Source organism: Delphinapterus leucas, chromosome 15, assembly GCF_059928025.1.
Source record: "Delphinapterus leucas isolate spDelLeu-1000000601 "Yukka" chromosome 15, BTC_Dleu_Yukka2, whole genome shotgun sequence".
NCBI lineage: Eukaryota > Metazoa > Chordata > Mammalia > Artiodactyla > Monodontidae > Delphinapterus > Delphinapterus leucas.
In genome coordinates, this window is record NC_143143.1 from 1,152,553 (window position 1) to 1,167,183 (window position 14,631).

General features: G+C 51.2%; 1 protein-coding gene and 1 pseudogene across 7 annotated transcripts in view; one reads left to right on the forward strand and one right to left on the reverse strand.

Moving 5' to 3' along the window:
• Positions 1–14,631, reverse strand: part of MAD1L1 (mitotic arrest deficient 1 like 1) — a 380,571-nt gene that overhangs the window by 22,950 nt on the left and 342,990 nt on the right. The window lies entirely within an intron of this gene.
• On the forward strand, positions 7,945–8,640 carry LOC111169379 (allograft inflammatory factor 1-like pseudogene; annotated as a pseudogene).

A 14,631-nucleotide genomic window follows, 5' to 3' on the forward strand; every position in this document is an offset into this window, starting at 1 on the left:
GTTCTGGCTTCCCCGTGGCCTCATCCAGCACTTACGCGGGTCCAGATGGCTCCCCCGGTGGGTAATGCAGACCCTCACCACCGAGTGGTCTGAGTCTCTGGTCACGATAGGTTATCAGGCCAATGTTGCTTCATCTTCTCATTTACATTAAAGCTGGACTTCGTGATGTGAGCGGTGAAGAGACACCCCAGAGACCCCCTGAGCATCAGTCACCTCCCTGTCTCCGTCACGTAGCAGCAGGCTTACGTTCTCGTGCTGATCGCGCTCGATCCCTCTTCCCAGCGTGCTGCCCGCTCTTCACCTGCTCCCGTCCTCCCGAAAGGCGTCCTTTTGAAGTGGGGCAGCGGCCATAGCTTAAGTTTGGTGGGACTCCTGTCGTGTCCCCCAGTGGAAGCATCTCGCCCCTGGGAACCGGGGTCTGTTGACCCACAGAGCCAAGAGTCGTGGGAGGGAAAGCACACATCACCCACATGGGTCCCGAGATGTGACTGGGGGCCCTCCTACTTGCTCCACTGTGTGTCCAAACCTGCTTCTACTTGCTGGGAAAACAGCACCGCACGGCGGCCGCAATTAGGAAACTGGATGAGGCTGCAGATAGAAGCTCCTCTATTCTTGCACCGAAGCCCACTGCCCGCTCCTTGCCACCGCTGGCCCTCTGGCTTCTGTCCACAGACCAGATAATTATGATGACCCCTGCACTTCCCACACCCAGTGACATCGCCCATCTCCCCATGTGCCCCGTGCTGTGCCCCTGCAGAGAGAGGCCTTGGTAGCTGCGTGGCTGAAGTGTCCTGGAGACCAACCCTCTACCTGCAACCAGGGAGGGAGGCCTCCTTGTCATCTGCCCAGTGGGTGATCCAAGTTCAGCACCTCGTCCTTCAAGCCTGCAGGGCCATGTCTGGGACTAACAGTTTTAGGTCGGTTTCTAGAAGCAGAGCCAGAAGTAGGAATTCTCGGCAAGTCATAAAGGACGTTCCCAGGAGAAGCCTGAGGGCAGCAGGCGGGGCAGTGGAGGCAGTTAGACGGGGACGCGGTTTCACCCCAAATGCAGCCCAGCCTGACCCGTGGGAGCCCGGAAGCATAAATGGTATCGGAGGATCTGTCCCGTCTCGTGACACGGAGCAGGAAGTTTGGGCCCTGAATCCCTTAGGGACTGGCCACAAGCCACTGCAGGGGGTGGGGAGTGTAAGTCCCAGCAGCCCCAGGGTCCCCGGGGCAATCCTCCAGAGAAGGTCACAGGTGTAGGATTTAGCACCACCCCCTGCAGTGGCTGTGACACAGACAGGTAGACAGGAGGGACCAGGGGGATCTGGGTAGGGCACCTACAGCATCGGCCCTACCCACCCACCCAAAAGCTGCACCAATTTACGTGACCATGTGTGTAGGTTTATTTTGACTTAAGTTTTGAAGGCTTACTTAGCAAAATACATCAACCTTTTTCTTTATAGATGCCATTATTTTTACAAGATATTCACAGCAGCCCAAAGTGGAAACACCCCAAACATCCCTCAACAGATGAAGGGACAAACTGTGATGTCACCAGAGACCCAAACGCTGTTGCACAAAGAGGAGCAGGGTGGCGGGGTTGGTCCCAGGACGGCGCGAACGAAGCTGGAGCCACCGCGCTGCACGGAAGGCGGATGCCGTTTCTACGACGCCACGAGTCCTAGCCCACTCCTCGTGTAATACAGTCCCATACTTTCCTTTAGTTTTTAATTTATCTTTAAGACTTTGGAGTTTATTTTGGTCTGGCATATGAAGCAGGATCTCAGAAAATTTCTTCCAAGTGGTTGACCGGTTCAACAATATTTTTGAAGAATCCACCCTGGAGCCGCTGCCTAGAGATGCCGCCCACACTGAGCACTAAATGCTCGCCTGCCCTTGCATCTGTTCCTGGATCCTAAGCTCCCCATAGATCGGTCTGTCTATTCCTCTCCAGGCTCATGCTGTTTCAGTTAGCGGGGGGCGCACGGTCATATCACATAGGGCAGGGCTCCCTCATTATCCTTTCATGTTTTCACGTTTTCCTTGGCTGTTCTCACATATACGCTCTTCCAGATGAACGGCAGAACTGCCACTTCATACTCCAGACGTCGTGCTGGGCTTTTGTATGGATTTGCTTTGAACTTATAGACTAACTCGGAGGAAAATTACGTCTCTACAATATCAGGTCTTCTGATGCAGCAACATCATAACGTTCTCCTTTTATGCAGAGTCTTTTTTATATGCCCCGGTGTCAAAGACGTGTGTGTGTGTGTGTGTGTGTGTGTGTGTGTGTGTGTGTGAGAGAGAGAGAGAGAGAGAGAGAGGAGAGAGAGGAGCGAGGAGAGAGAGAGAGAGAGAATGAGAGGAGAGAGGAGAGACAGAGAGACGGAGAGACAGAGAGACAGAGACAGAGAGAGAGACAGAGAGAGAGAGGGAGGGTGAGAGGGAGGTCTGCCCAGCAATCATTTCCATGCCCTCCCTCTGGTCTGAGAGCCCCCCTTTCCTTGGAGCGAGATCCTGCGGGTATCGTCCCCACCAAAGGCATGGACGATGGGAACTAGTACCAGCCAGTTAGAAGCCTCCAGCTTGCGGCCGCGGTGATGGGTTCACGCGGCACAGGGAAGACCTGTTGGTCCCTCCACGAGAAGTGACATCTGGACGCTGGGAAAAGGGAATCCCCAGCTGTGAGGATGAATTGGGTCTGGGGACAGCTGCCTGCACGAGAAACCCGACAACAAAAGAGCTAACGTTTACTGAGCCCTTTCCACGTGCCAGGCGCTGTTCTCCAAGTGTGACAAGAATTGGCTCAGGTAAACTCCACAAGAACCTGTGCGACGGGCGGAGGAGAAATCCAAGGCATTTAGTAACCTAGGACGCCGGCGCTGACCGGTCAAAACGGGCCTCCCGACTGGCGTGTCCAAGCCGGCCTCAGCTCAGAAGGCCGGAGTCAACACGCCCTTTCCTGCACGCGCGCACGGCGCTGCCACAGCTGGTCGGCGGCGGGACCAGGCTTTCCTCCTACACGTGAAAAGCAGTGAGTCGGGCATCACGAAGGACAGGCCTTAAGGCGGACCGGCCCGAGGGGCGGCAGGGTACACAGGGGTGATGAGCCCGAGCCCCTGCCCGACTGGGAGGACAGCTGTCCTCATTGTGGGGGGAAGGTTGGGGGAACTGTCCCTTGTCACTACTGGGCCACTCTGGGGCGTCCCCTGCCTTTGGGGGAAGGGGATGCTGGCTCTCCTGTGAAGACCCCGCCGAGGTCTGTTCCACACCCACGCCCCTCCCAGCCGCGCTGCTGGCCGTCAAGGTGGAGGCCGGGGCCACCAGCCAAGAACGTGGGCGCCTCTAGAAGCCAGAAAGGCCGGGAAACGGGTTCTCTCCTGCAGCCCCCCGGTGGTGGGAAGCACACCCCGGCCGACCCCTTGATCTCAGCCCAGTGAGACGCAGTCCGGACTTCCCACGGGACCTGTGATAAATTTGTTATTTTGAGCCACTAGTTTTGTGGTAATTGGTTACAGCGGCAATGGAAAAGCAGCCTCTGTGCTTCTAGAGTTTATTTTGAACCTGCTGTTTAAACAGAGAAAAGATAACCCCGCAGGGGAGGACGTGAACTGTGACCCCACGGATCCAAACCGGCACGACCTCACTGTGAATTCGGCCTTTGGGGTGCTGGGGCCAAGGGCGACCAGGGAGCTAGTTTCCGAATCGACTTCGGGCAGAAGACAGCTTCTATTAAAGACTAAGGAAGGAGGCCGTGCCGACTGCGAGTTTGCTGCAACAGGGGACCTCACGCCGGGGGCTGAAGCAGCAGAAACGCATCCCTGCTCTCTTCTGGAGGCGTCATGTCTGAGATGGAGGTGTCGGCAGGGCTGCTTCCCCCCAGGCCGTGAGGGAGGGTCTGCTCTGGGCCTCTCCCCGTGCTGCTGGTGGTTTGCTGGCGACCCCGGGGGCTCCTGGGCTGGTAGGTGCGTCACCCCGTCTCTGCCACCATCTGCCCACGGCTTTCTTCCCCCGTCAGTGTCCCCTTCTTATAAGGACACTGGTGGTACAGGATTAGGGCCGCCCCAATGACCTCAGCCTAACTCGTGGCATCTACAAAGACCCTACTTCTCAATGCGGCACGTTCACAGGCGGTGAGGTAGGACTTCGACATCTTTTGGGGGAAGCAACTCAACCCATAACATACACATAAGTATTGAAATTCAGCCGTGATGGCAGAATTGTTGAGAACTTAGGCCAACGAGAAAACTTCTCCCGGGAAGGAGTGGGTGTCAGGGGTGCTGCTGGAATCGCCAGCGCCTGGTGATAAGGCAGATGGACCCTAATCAGCTTTGTTATTGATTTTAAATCCTCCACAGAGCACGCCTCCCCTCCCCCAACCCATGCTGCACCTGGCGCCCCACTTCCCAGCACAGTGATGGACGCACAGAGCAGCCAGCGTCCGCAGGAGGGCCGACCGCTGCCCAGGGAGGCTGGGGGAGGGCAGGGGAGGCTTCCCCAGGGAGCACGAGGCGCCTGGGATGGGCCCGTGGCGTCGGTGTGTCCTCTCTGGTGCTCAGGACGCTCTCCACTGTGTGGACGTACCCCGGCTCGCTCACCTGTGCACCAGCTGAAAGACAGACACGTGGGTGGTCTTCTGGTTTGGGCAATTAAGAATGAACCCTCTCCACAGAGGAACGGATAAAGAAGATGTGGTGCATATACACGATGGAGTGTCAGCCATAAAAAAGAACGGAATAAGGCCACATGCAGCAACATGGATGCACCTAGAGAAGATCATACCTAAGTGAAGTGAGCCAGACACAGAAAGACAAATACCATGACATCACTTATAAGTGGGCTCTAAACTACGACACAAACGAACTTATCTATGAAACAAAAACGGACTCACAGAGAACAGACTTGTGGCTGCCAAGGGGGAGGGGAGGTGGGGGAGGGATGGAGTGGGAGTTTGGGATGAGCAGATGCAAACCATTATATATAGAATGGATAAACAACAAGGCCCTACTGTAGAGCACAGGAAAACGTATTCAATACTCTGGGATAAACCATAATGGAAAAGCGTATGAAAAAGAATACACATATATGTATGTGTGTGTGTGTGTATAACTGAATTGCTTGGCTATATGGCAGAAATAAGCACAACATTGTAAATCAACTATACTTTGATAAATTAAAATTAAAAATGAAGCCTAACATTTCAGGTACATATTTTTGTGTGACCACCAGTTTTCGGTTTTCTAGGGTAGATATTTCTGATGGGATGACTAGCCTTTTTTTTTTTTTTTTTGGCGGTATGCGGGCCTCTCACTGTTGTGGCCTCTCCCGTTACGGAGCACAGGGTCCAGACGCACAGGCTCAGTGGCCATGGCTCACGGGCCCAGCCGCTCCACGGCATGTGGGATCTTCCCGGACCGGGGCACGAACCCGCGTCCCCTGCGTCGGCAGGCGGACTCTCAACCACTGCGCCACCAGGGAAGCCCTGGGATGACTAGCTTTTAAGGCCATCGTGTGCTTAAGAAACTGTTTAAGAACGGTTGGTGGTGCCATTTTCCATTCCCTCTGGCGACAAAGAGCTGCCCGGCTCTAAGCACCCACTGGCACCTGGTTCTGCCAGCTTTACTGTCACCATTTGATAAGCATGTAGGGCCATCTCACTGTCATTTTAACCTGCATCTCCCTGAGGGCTAACTTGCTCACTGCGCGCGCATTTTATTTGCTGTCCACATATCCTGTTTGGAAACACGTATGTTGTGATAGCTCACCCATTTTAAAATTTGGTTTATTTTCTTATTGTTGAGTTTCGAGAGTTCTTTATATATTCTGGACACAAGCTGTTAAGAGATGTGATTTCCAAATGTTTTCTCCCCGTCTGTGAGTTATCTTTTCATTCTCTGAACAGAGCAAATGTTTTTAACTTTGATTCAGTCCAATTCATCAATTTCTCAAAAAACTCTGCCTAACTCTGAGGTCACAAAGATTCCCTCCTATCTTTTCTTCTAAAGGTTTTATAGTTTTAGGCTTGACATCTGGGTCTATTAGAGAATGGAAGAATAGATCAAGGCTCTTTAAATGTAAGTTTTTCACCAAATTTAGGAAGTTTGGGCCATGATTTCCTCAAGTATTATTTTCTATGCCAATTTCTCTCTCCTCTTGGGACTTCCGTGAGAGGAACATTGGACCCTGTGGTGTTGCCCATTCATCCTCGAGATCATGCTTTCTCCCCAAACTTCTGTTTTCCGTTCTGCACAGCGATGATTTCTGTTGACCCACCTCAGGTTTCCTGAACCCTTCCCCCTTCATCTCCATTCTACTACTGAGCCCGTCCCATGATTTTTTTTTTTAATTTCAGATATGGCATTCTTTCAGTTATAAACGTTCCCTCTGGTTATATTTTCTAGTTTCTACTTCTCTGCAGAGAACTTCTACGTCTCCAGGCATCTCAAGATTATACACCTTATCCTCACGATGGACGGTTAGAAGAGCTGCTTTAAAACCTTTAACTGACCCTTACCTTCTGGGTCGTCTTGGGCTTGGCATCTGTTGGTTGTCTCTTTCCTCGTTCTGCTGCTTCTGTGAGTCGAGGAATTTGGGATTGCGTGCTGGACGCTTGCATACTGTGCTGGGAGACCCTGGGTCCTGGCTAACACTCCGGAGGGTGTTGCCTTGTCACTGCCGCTGTGGCTCCAGCAGACCGACCTGGTTAGGCTCAGACAGCGCGGTCCAGCTCTCCTTCTGCAGGCAGTGGTCCGTTACGGGTTCCACTCCAACGCCTTTCCCACATCGCTGGGCTCCATCCGGCACATGGGCTGGGACTGGGGAGATGGTTTGGGGCTTGAAGTCTTTGATGCGCTTCCGTGGGAGCCTCGGTCACACACGGCGCTGGGCGTGTCCTCCTGAAACCCGCTCGCCTCTGGGATTTCTCCCACCCTCTCCAGCTCTGTGGGGCCCCTTCCCCTTGTCTTCAGGCTCTCTATCTCCCCTGGGGTTTACCGTCAGTGCTGCCACGAAGTGCAGGGACGGGCCCACCCGGGGGTCAAAATGGGAATCAAAGGAGGAAAAGTCAGCCCCCAACTCGCCCTTGTTTCAGGTCGTAGCTCAGGCTTGACTTCAGACCCTAACCGGCCTGCCCTGCTACTCGACACCGACCTCAGACGGCTGCATGTGATGCCCTCTCTGGAATTGTTCATTGTAGTCAATGTGAGAGATAAACCATAGTTGGATAAACAGTTACTGTGACTATTTACTCCACGGTTGGAATTCTGGAACCAGAATTAAGATACACATTTTTTAATCGGCCACCTCATTGGGCTCTGACGAGTTCCAATATCTTTTTCCTTTTTCAATGAAAAGTATTTGATACACACACAATAACATAAAAGTGTGTATGTAAACCATGACGTTTAATAACAGGACGAACACCTGAGAATCTATGATGCTCCTGCAACCACTCCCTCCTCCCATCCGCTGGCCACCAGAGGTGACTAGAGTCTGAATTAATCTTTACTATCATTACAATTGTCTCTCCTTATGGTTGTGCTACTTATGTGTGTATCCATAAATACAGTAGGTATTTTAAAATTATTTTTAGACATAAAAATGATGTCACAGTACATCTATACTTTTACAACTTAAGTTTGTTTTGAAGTTAATTATTTGTTTGCTTTTGGCTGTGTTGGGTCTTTGTTGCGGTGCGCGGGCTTGTCATCGCGGTGCCTTCTCTTGTTGCGGAGCACGGGCTCTAGGTGTGCGGGCTCAGTAGTTGTGGCTCATGGGCTCTAGAGCGCGGGTTCAGTAGTAGTCGCATACGGGCTTAGTTGCTCTGCGGCATGTGGGATCTTCCTGGACCAGGGCTCGAACCCATGTCCCCTGCATTGCAGGCCGATTCTTAACCACTGTGCCCCCAGGGAAGCCCTGCAACTTGATGTTTTAAACCCAATTTTGAGATTCATGTACTGATCCCGCCGCCACACGCCGCGCAGCTTGGACCAGGCGCCCGCCCCTCCCTCTCGTCCCTTTGCCGCCGTCGCGAAGCCCCGAGCCGGCGGAAGCCCGGGGCTCAACACGTCGGTCGCGCTCAGCAACAGGTTCCAAGGAGGGAAAGCGCTCTGTTTGCTCAAAGCCCGGCAGGAGAGGAGGCCGGCCGAGATCAACCGGGAGCTCCTCTGTGACCAGAAGTACAGTGATGAAGAGAACCTGCCGGAAAAACTTGCAGCCTTTAAAGAGAAGTATCTGGAGTTTGACCTGAACAGTGAGGGCGAGATTGATCTGATGTCTCTAAAGAGGGTGATGGAGAAGCGTGGGGTCCCCAAGACCCACCCGGAGATGAAGATGATCTCAGAGGTGGCGGGCGGTGTCAGCGACACCATCTCCTACTGAGACTTTGTGAACATGGCGCTGGGGAAACGGTCGGCGGTCCTCAAGCTAGTCATGATGTTTGAAGGAAAACCCAACGAGAGCAGCCCCAAGCCAGCTGGCCCCCTCCAGAGAGGCGTTGCCAGCCTGCCCGGAGGACCCCCGCCTGGGCCTGCCCCGCTCTCCCCACTCGTCTTCCTCCCTCCTGATCTCACTGCCCTTCTTGACGCGCTGCGATGTGTCTTATTTGGTCATTGCATTTGTTTTTTCATCAGCAGAGTCAGTGATCTCTTTGTATAGCATAAATTACTGCCTTAAAGGGGCTCTGGGTTGGGAAGTCCCGATCGCCTCCTTCTTTTTTTTCCCTGCGTCTCCCCTCCCTGTGCAGAAGGGCTGACATTAAACCAAAAACCAGAGGGGGCAGGGCCAGGACAGGGAAACCAGAAGCCTGTGATTCCTGCACTTGGAGCTGGCACTGTTCGTCCTTCCAGGTCTTTGAGCTAAGTCCTGGGACCCTGGCCTGGCCCTGGCAAGACCCACAGCCCCTTTCAGGAGACCCTGGAGTCGGGATAAGGCTGCAGGGCCTCGCTAGGGTATCCTCGGACAGCTCTGTGGTTCCACTGCTTTGGGTGGGCCAGGATGTGGCCACGCAGCGTCCCACCTCCCCAGCTGGTCCCCTCTCAGTCTACGCTTCCTCTTATCCTCAGTGAGGTGACAGAAGGAGAAAAGGAGAGGGACTTGCAAGTTGAACCCTTCAAGAAGGTTCCAGAGGAATCCTCTAGCCTTGCCCCCTGGCCACACCTTTACAGGCAGCTCAGAGGAAGGGTGCAGCTCCCCCTGACCCTTGCTGGGGCTTCAGAGGCAGAGGGGGGTCCAGGAGCCTTGGAGGAGGGGATTCAGCTCAGTTTAGTCCCACCTTTTAGGGAGGATGTTGAGGGCAACAGGATGGGAGGATGAGGACTTAAATGCTCACGGCAGAGAGGCAGCACCACTGTTAGGCTGCGAGCTGAGAAACAGGTTGCCTTTCTGATCTCAACCTGCCTGGAACCTGACTCTGCTTTCCCATTTGCCTTCACACCTTCCTCACACCATTCATTCATTCATTCATTCACACACTCCGTCATTCAACAGGTATTTATTTACAACCTATTATAAGCTTTAAGTCCCCCTACTTTGTCCTGACATGTGCCATGTCGTGTCTAATTCATCATTCTGTTTCCAAATCATTCAAAACCTTGAGCTTGGGGATTAGATTGGGGTCACCTGTGGTTTTTATTATGGACTAGGGTTTTAGAGCCCTGAGGCACCCTGTAGGTTAGCTGGGCCAGGCCTCTCAGTTCACAGGTGAGAAAACTGTGGTGACCCACAGGGATTAAGTGCCTTGCCCAAGGGCAGGGGTCAATCTGGAGATGGAAGACCCGGACGGACCGGGGCCCAGGTGTTCAGATGCCCCGCCCATGCCTCAGTCAGTGATGAAAACAAGGGAAGCAGCGGAGAGGGGCAGTCTCCTAGGTCAACCCTTGGGCAAGGCCCTTGGCCAGGATTCACCCTTCCCAGTGCCTCCGAGGCAGCGTCAGCAGGGACCCCAGCCTTGATCCCATCTGTATTCTGGACTCCCTTCCGCTGACCACTCAGGACTTAGATGCACTCATCCACTGAACAAGTTTATTAACCACCTGTTATGAGCCAAGAGCTAAGGACCCAGTAGTGAAATGGACAGACTCATGGAATTTAGAGTCTAGTGGAAGTCGGACCCGGGCGATGAATGTTGGGAAAGAGGACGATACGAGGTGACTGCCGGGCAATCCTGGGGGCCTAGCTGGGCCCAACACTGGGCAAGGGTCTTGGAGAAGCCTTCGCAAACCTGAAGGGGAGAGCTGTGGGGGCGCTGGAGCCCCTGGGATCTCCCTGTGGCTCCTCTGACCCGTAATCAAGGCCAAGGAGCTGACTTTACAGCAGCTGCAGGGAGTGGAGCAGGTAGGGGATGGGGAAACGGCCAGAGGGGGGTCAACCCACTGGTCTCGACCAGTTCAGGGACAAGACGATTTGGCCACGACAGGCTGACCTTCGGCCTAAGAAGGTGCTCCAGATGCATAAGCCTAGTTGAAGTTTAAACCCCAGCAAAACATTCCGCCCTGTAAATGTAAAATCTCACCCCCACTCCCTCCCCTGAGTTTTTGCTTTTTCCCCTGAGATCCTGAGATGAGCAGCTGCCTGTCTCCACCCCTTCCCACTGCCTCTCCTTTCTGGGACAGGCTGAGAGCTTTGTGCAAGGTAATGCCTTCCTTGACTACCCACCATAGTCAGTGTATCTGTACCTCACTCAGACAGGAGGACGGAACCAACCAGGCTTATTTCAGCGGGTTACACACTTTATAGGACTGCAGGAAACCTCCTTAAGGGAGGAGAGCAAGTGGGTGTGTCCCAGCTTCTAGAAAGGGCAGGAAAGCGTTCTCTCATTGGATGGGGAGTGTCCTGGGAAACTCCACCAGCTCCTTCATCATTTCTTGGAATTCCACTCCCAGAGGGAGAGGGTCTCAAGAGTGGTCCCTGGAAAGGGGGTGGGGCGTCTGCATGTACTTCAGGTTTTCAGGGCTAGTAGCTCTAGGGCTCTTACTTCTCTGGCTAAGGGCTCGGCTTCTTAGAAGTTCAGCTGTCTTCTTTCTGAAAGACCAAATCTAACTAATGTAACCAGCAGCTTGGGGACTGCCGCGTATGGCTCTGTCCCTGCCATTCAAAAGGAAGCAGTGTGTCGGGCAAGTTCAAGTGGATGCAGTATGTGTGTGCGTGTGCGTATGTGTGGTACTGGACTGGAGATAAAACAGACAAACTTAAGAAAAACAGGTTCATGTATTGACACGTGTGGCCGCACTTCACTTACCCTGACTTCTGTGTTGTGGTCCACCGTGTGAATATACAACAGTGCGCTTATTCACTGCTGTTAATGGAAATTGAGGTATTTCTAGTGCCTTTCCTCTTGTGGACGGTGATGCTGCACCCCTACCCCACCCCAGTCCATGCTTCCTGGAGCAGGTGCAAGAGTTCCTTTCAGGTCTGTACCGAGGAATGGCATTGCTGGCCAAAGGTATCACATCATCAACATGGCTAGAGAATTTGAAATTATTTTTCAGAGCAGCCATACCAATTTATACTCCTTTAAGTGCACACGTTTCTGCAGACCTGCATCCCTGCCAACACTTGGTCGTGTCAGCCTTCATCACTTTTGTCGATCTACTGTGTACAAATGGTACCCACGGAGGTTTTTGCATCTCCTGAATGCTAACGGGATAGAGCATCACCGGGTCACTCGTGTTTTCTTTCCCGTGAAAGCCTGTTCATGCCTTTTGCCCACTTCTCCACTGGGTTGTCATTTTTTCTGGACTTTAGAAATTCTTCCCTCTGGGTCCCCTCCCTTCGCTGGTTATGTGTGCTGCACATGTCTTTACGTGTGACCTCTGTGTCCACGTTCTCTGTGCTGTCTTCGGATGATCCGGCGTTCTTACTGCTGTTATAGTCGGAGGGACTAGTTTACTCCTCTGGGACGTGTGCCCTTCGTGTCGTGCTGCACCTTTCCCTCTGTTTAAGGACTATCCCTTTCCCGCCCCCCACCCCATAGGGTAACCAGTTGTCCCAGCACCACCGGCTCAATAGTCCCTTTCTCCGGCTGATTTGTAGAGCCACCTTTGCCCCATGTCAGGTATGCACAGGCGTGAGTCTACCGCCCTCACTGCCTGGGCCCTGGGCCGCCATCTAACCCACAGCAGAGCTTCACCACTGACCCACAGCGCTGTCCCGACGCCCACCAGCCGCTCCTCCTTCAAGACCGTGTGGCTGTTCCTGACCCTTTGCTCTTTTGCACAATTTCTAGAACCAGTTTCTCAAGTTCCATGAGAATACTGCGTGTGCTTCCAACGATCTGCCGCCACTAGTGCTGCTGAGGTTTTGGGTGAAGGAAATCGTGTTTCATGTTTCTAGGGATTTTAGTCAGGGATGGATGTTACTTTCTTTTTCTTTTTTTTCTTTTTTTTTTTTTTTTGCAGTACATGGGCCTCTCACTGTTGCGGCCTCTCCCGTTGAGGAGCACAGGCTCCGGACGCGCAGGCTCAGCGGCCATGGCTCACGGGCCCAGCCGCTCTGCGGCACGTGGGATCCTCCCGGACCGGGGCACGAACCCGTGTCCCCTGCATCGGCAGGCGGACTCTCAACCACTGCGCCACCAGATGGGAAGCCCCATCTCTTTTAAATGCTTTTCCTTCACCTACTGAGATGGGCAAAGATTTTTCTCTTTTATTTTATCACCACGGAGAAAGGCATAAATACATCTGCCAAAGTTAAAGCTCCCTTTCATTACAGGGAAAAACCAAATTTGGCGATAAAATGTGGTATATTTTTTAATGCTACTAGATGGTTTGCTAAGATTCTTTTTAGAATCTTGCATATATATTTATTAGAGATTTTCATCAAGTTTCCTTTTTCTTATTGTCTTATCTATTTGGGCATAAAGATTTTCTAATCCTCATCGAACTAGCCAGGGAGTGATCACTTTTGCTCTCTTTTCCAGAACACTTTGAATCAAAGACTGGAATCATTTGTGCCTTGAATGTTTTGCTAGAACTTCCCCATAAAAAGGCTGAGCGCAGTTTTCATATTATGGAAAGATTTCTGAAATACTGATTCAATTTTTGTTGTTATTATAGCACAGTTCAGGTGGAAGCTTTTGAATCTGTTTTGGTAATTTGTATTTTCCTGGAAACTTGTCTGTTTCATCTATATTTTAAAATTTATTGGCAAAAAGATGTTCCTAATATTCCCCTATTAACTTTTAAATCTCTCCTGTCACCTGCAGTGACATCCCTTTCCCAGTCCTAATAGCTTTATTGGCGTTTTCCATCTTCTTAAAAGTTGATCAGTTTTGCACACCGTTATCAGCTGTATTTAGTCTTTAAAAAAAACAACTTTATCTTTGTCATTTCTCCCCTTTCCATCTTTATTTTCTAGTTTACTAAATTTTTATTTTTTTCTTAAATTTCTCTTCCATTCTCTTTGGAACTTTTTTATTCTGGCCACGCAACTTGCGGGATCTTAGTTCCCCAACCAGTGACTGAACGCGGCGGCCTGGGGCAGTGAAAGCGCAGAGCCCTAACCACTGCACCACCAGGGAATTCACATTGCTTGCTAACTTTTAGATACTTAATTCACTGATTTTTAGGGTTTTTTTCTTCCAATATGTGCACTTATGATTATAAATCACCCTTTAAGTACCACATTAGAGTATTAGAGACAGTATTAAATTTATTATTGTCTTTTGATAATTTTTGTTATTATTTAGCCCTAAGTATTTTTAAATTTCCATTATGAGACTGTTTTTTTAGCCATGAGTAATTAGAACTATGTTTTTAAATTTCCAGATGAAGATTTTCAGGGATGAGAGTTTCCCTGCTTTGATTTCCCCTCTGCTTCTGCTACGATCAGAGAACGTTCCTTCTGTGCTTCAGTCCTGTCTGCTGAGATTCGATTTATGACCTAACACAGTCAATTTTATAATGTTCCGTGTGCACTTAAAAAGAAAGTATATTCTCCAATTATTGCATGAAGAGTTCTATCAAAATCTTGTAGGTCAAATTTGTTACTTTTGTTGTTCCAACCTTCTAAATCCTTACTGACTTTTATCTGCTTGTCCTGTCCGTTACTGAGAGGCATATGAAAATCTCCCAACAACGTGCTGGTGGGTTTGTCAATTACCTCTTGTCGTTCTATAACTTGTCTTCTTTCTAAAATACAAGTCATGCTAATAGGTATAGTCAAGTTCAGAACTACTGTGTTCTTCTAACACCGAGTCCCCTGAAGCTGAGCTCCTCTGCTGAGTTTCTGATTAACCTCTCCATTCCAAAACTACTCCCTTTCTTGTTGTGTACCTGTTCCCCTCAGGCCTGAGGAGTTATCAGAAAAGAAGGGGCGATTGAAACCAAGTAGGACCCTATGCAGCCTTCCCGGGAGAGACCCCCAACCATGTCCTCTGCCTGCCTCTTGTTTGTAGAAAAGCTTTCCTCTCCCAGGCCTCCCTGAGTCTCAAAAGGCTGGCCCGACAGGTAATGATTAGGAAACATGAAGATGTAAAAACAAAGACTAGCTGCTGGGCCGGGAAACCGGCAACAGTCTAGACTATAAACCAGTGACATAGGGTCACTGAGCTCCCAGTTCCCTGAAAGGTACAGATAAAGGGCTGACCTGCGTCCCTAAGGTGCTTCTATTTCATTTATTTATTTATTTATGGCTGCGTTGGGTCTTCGC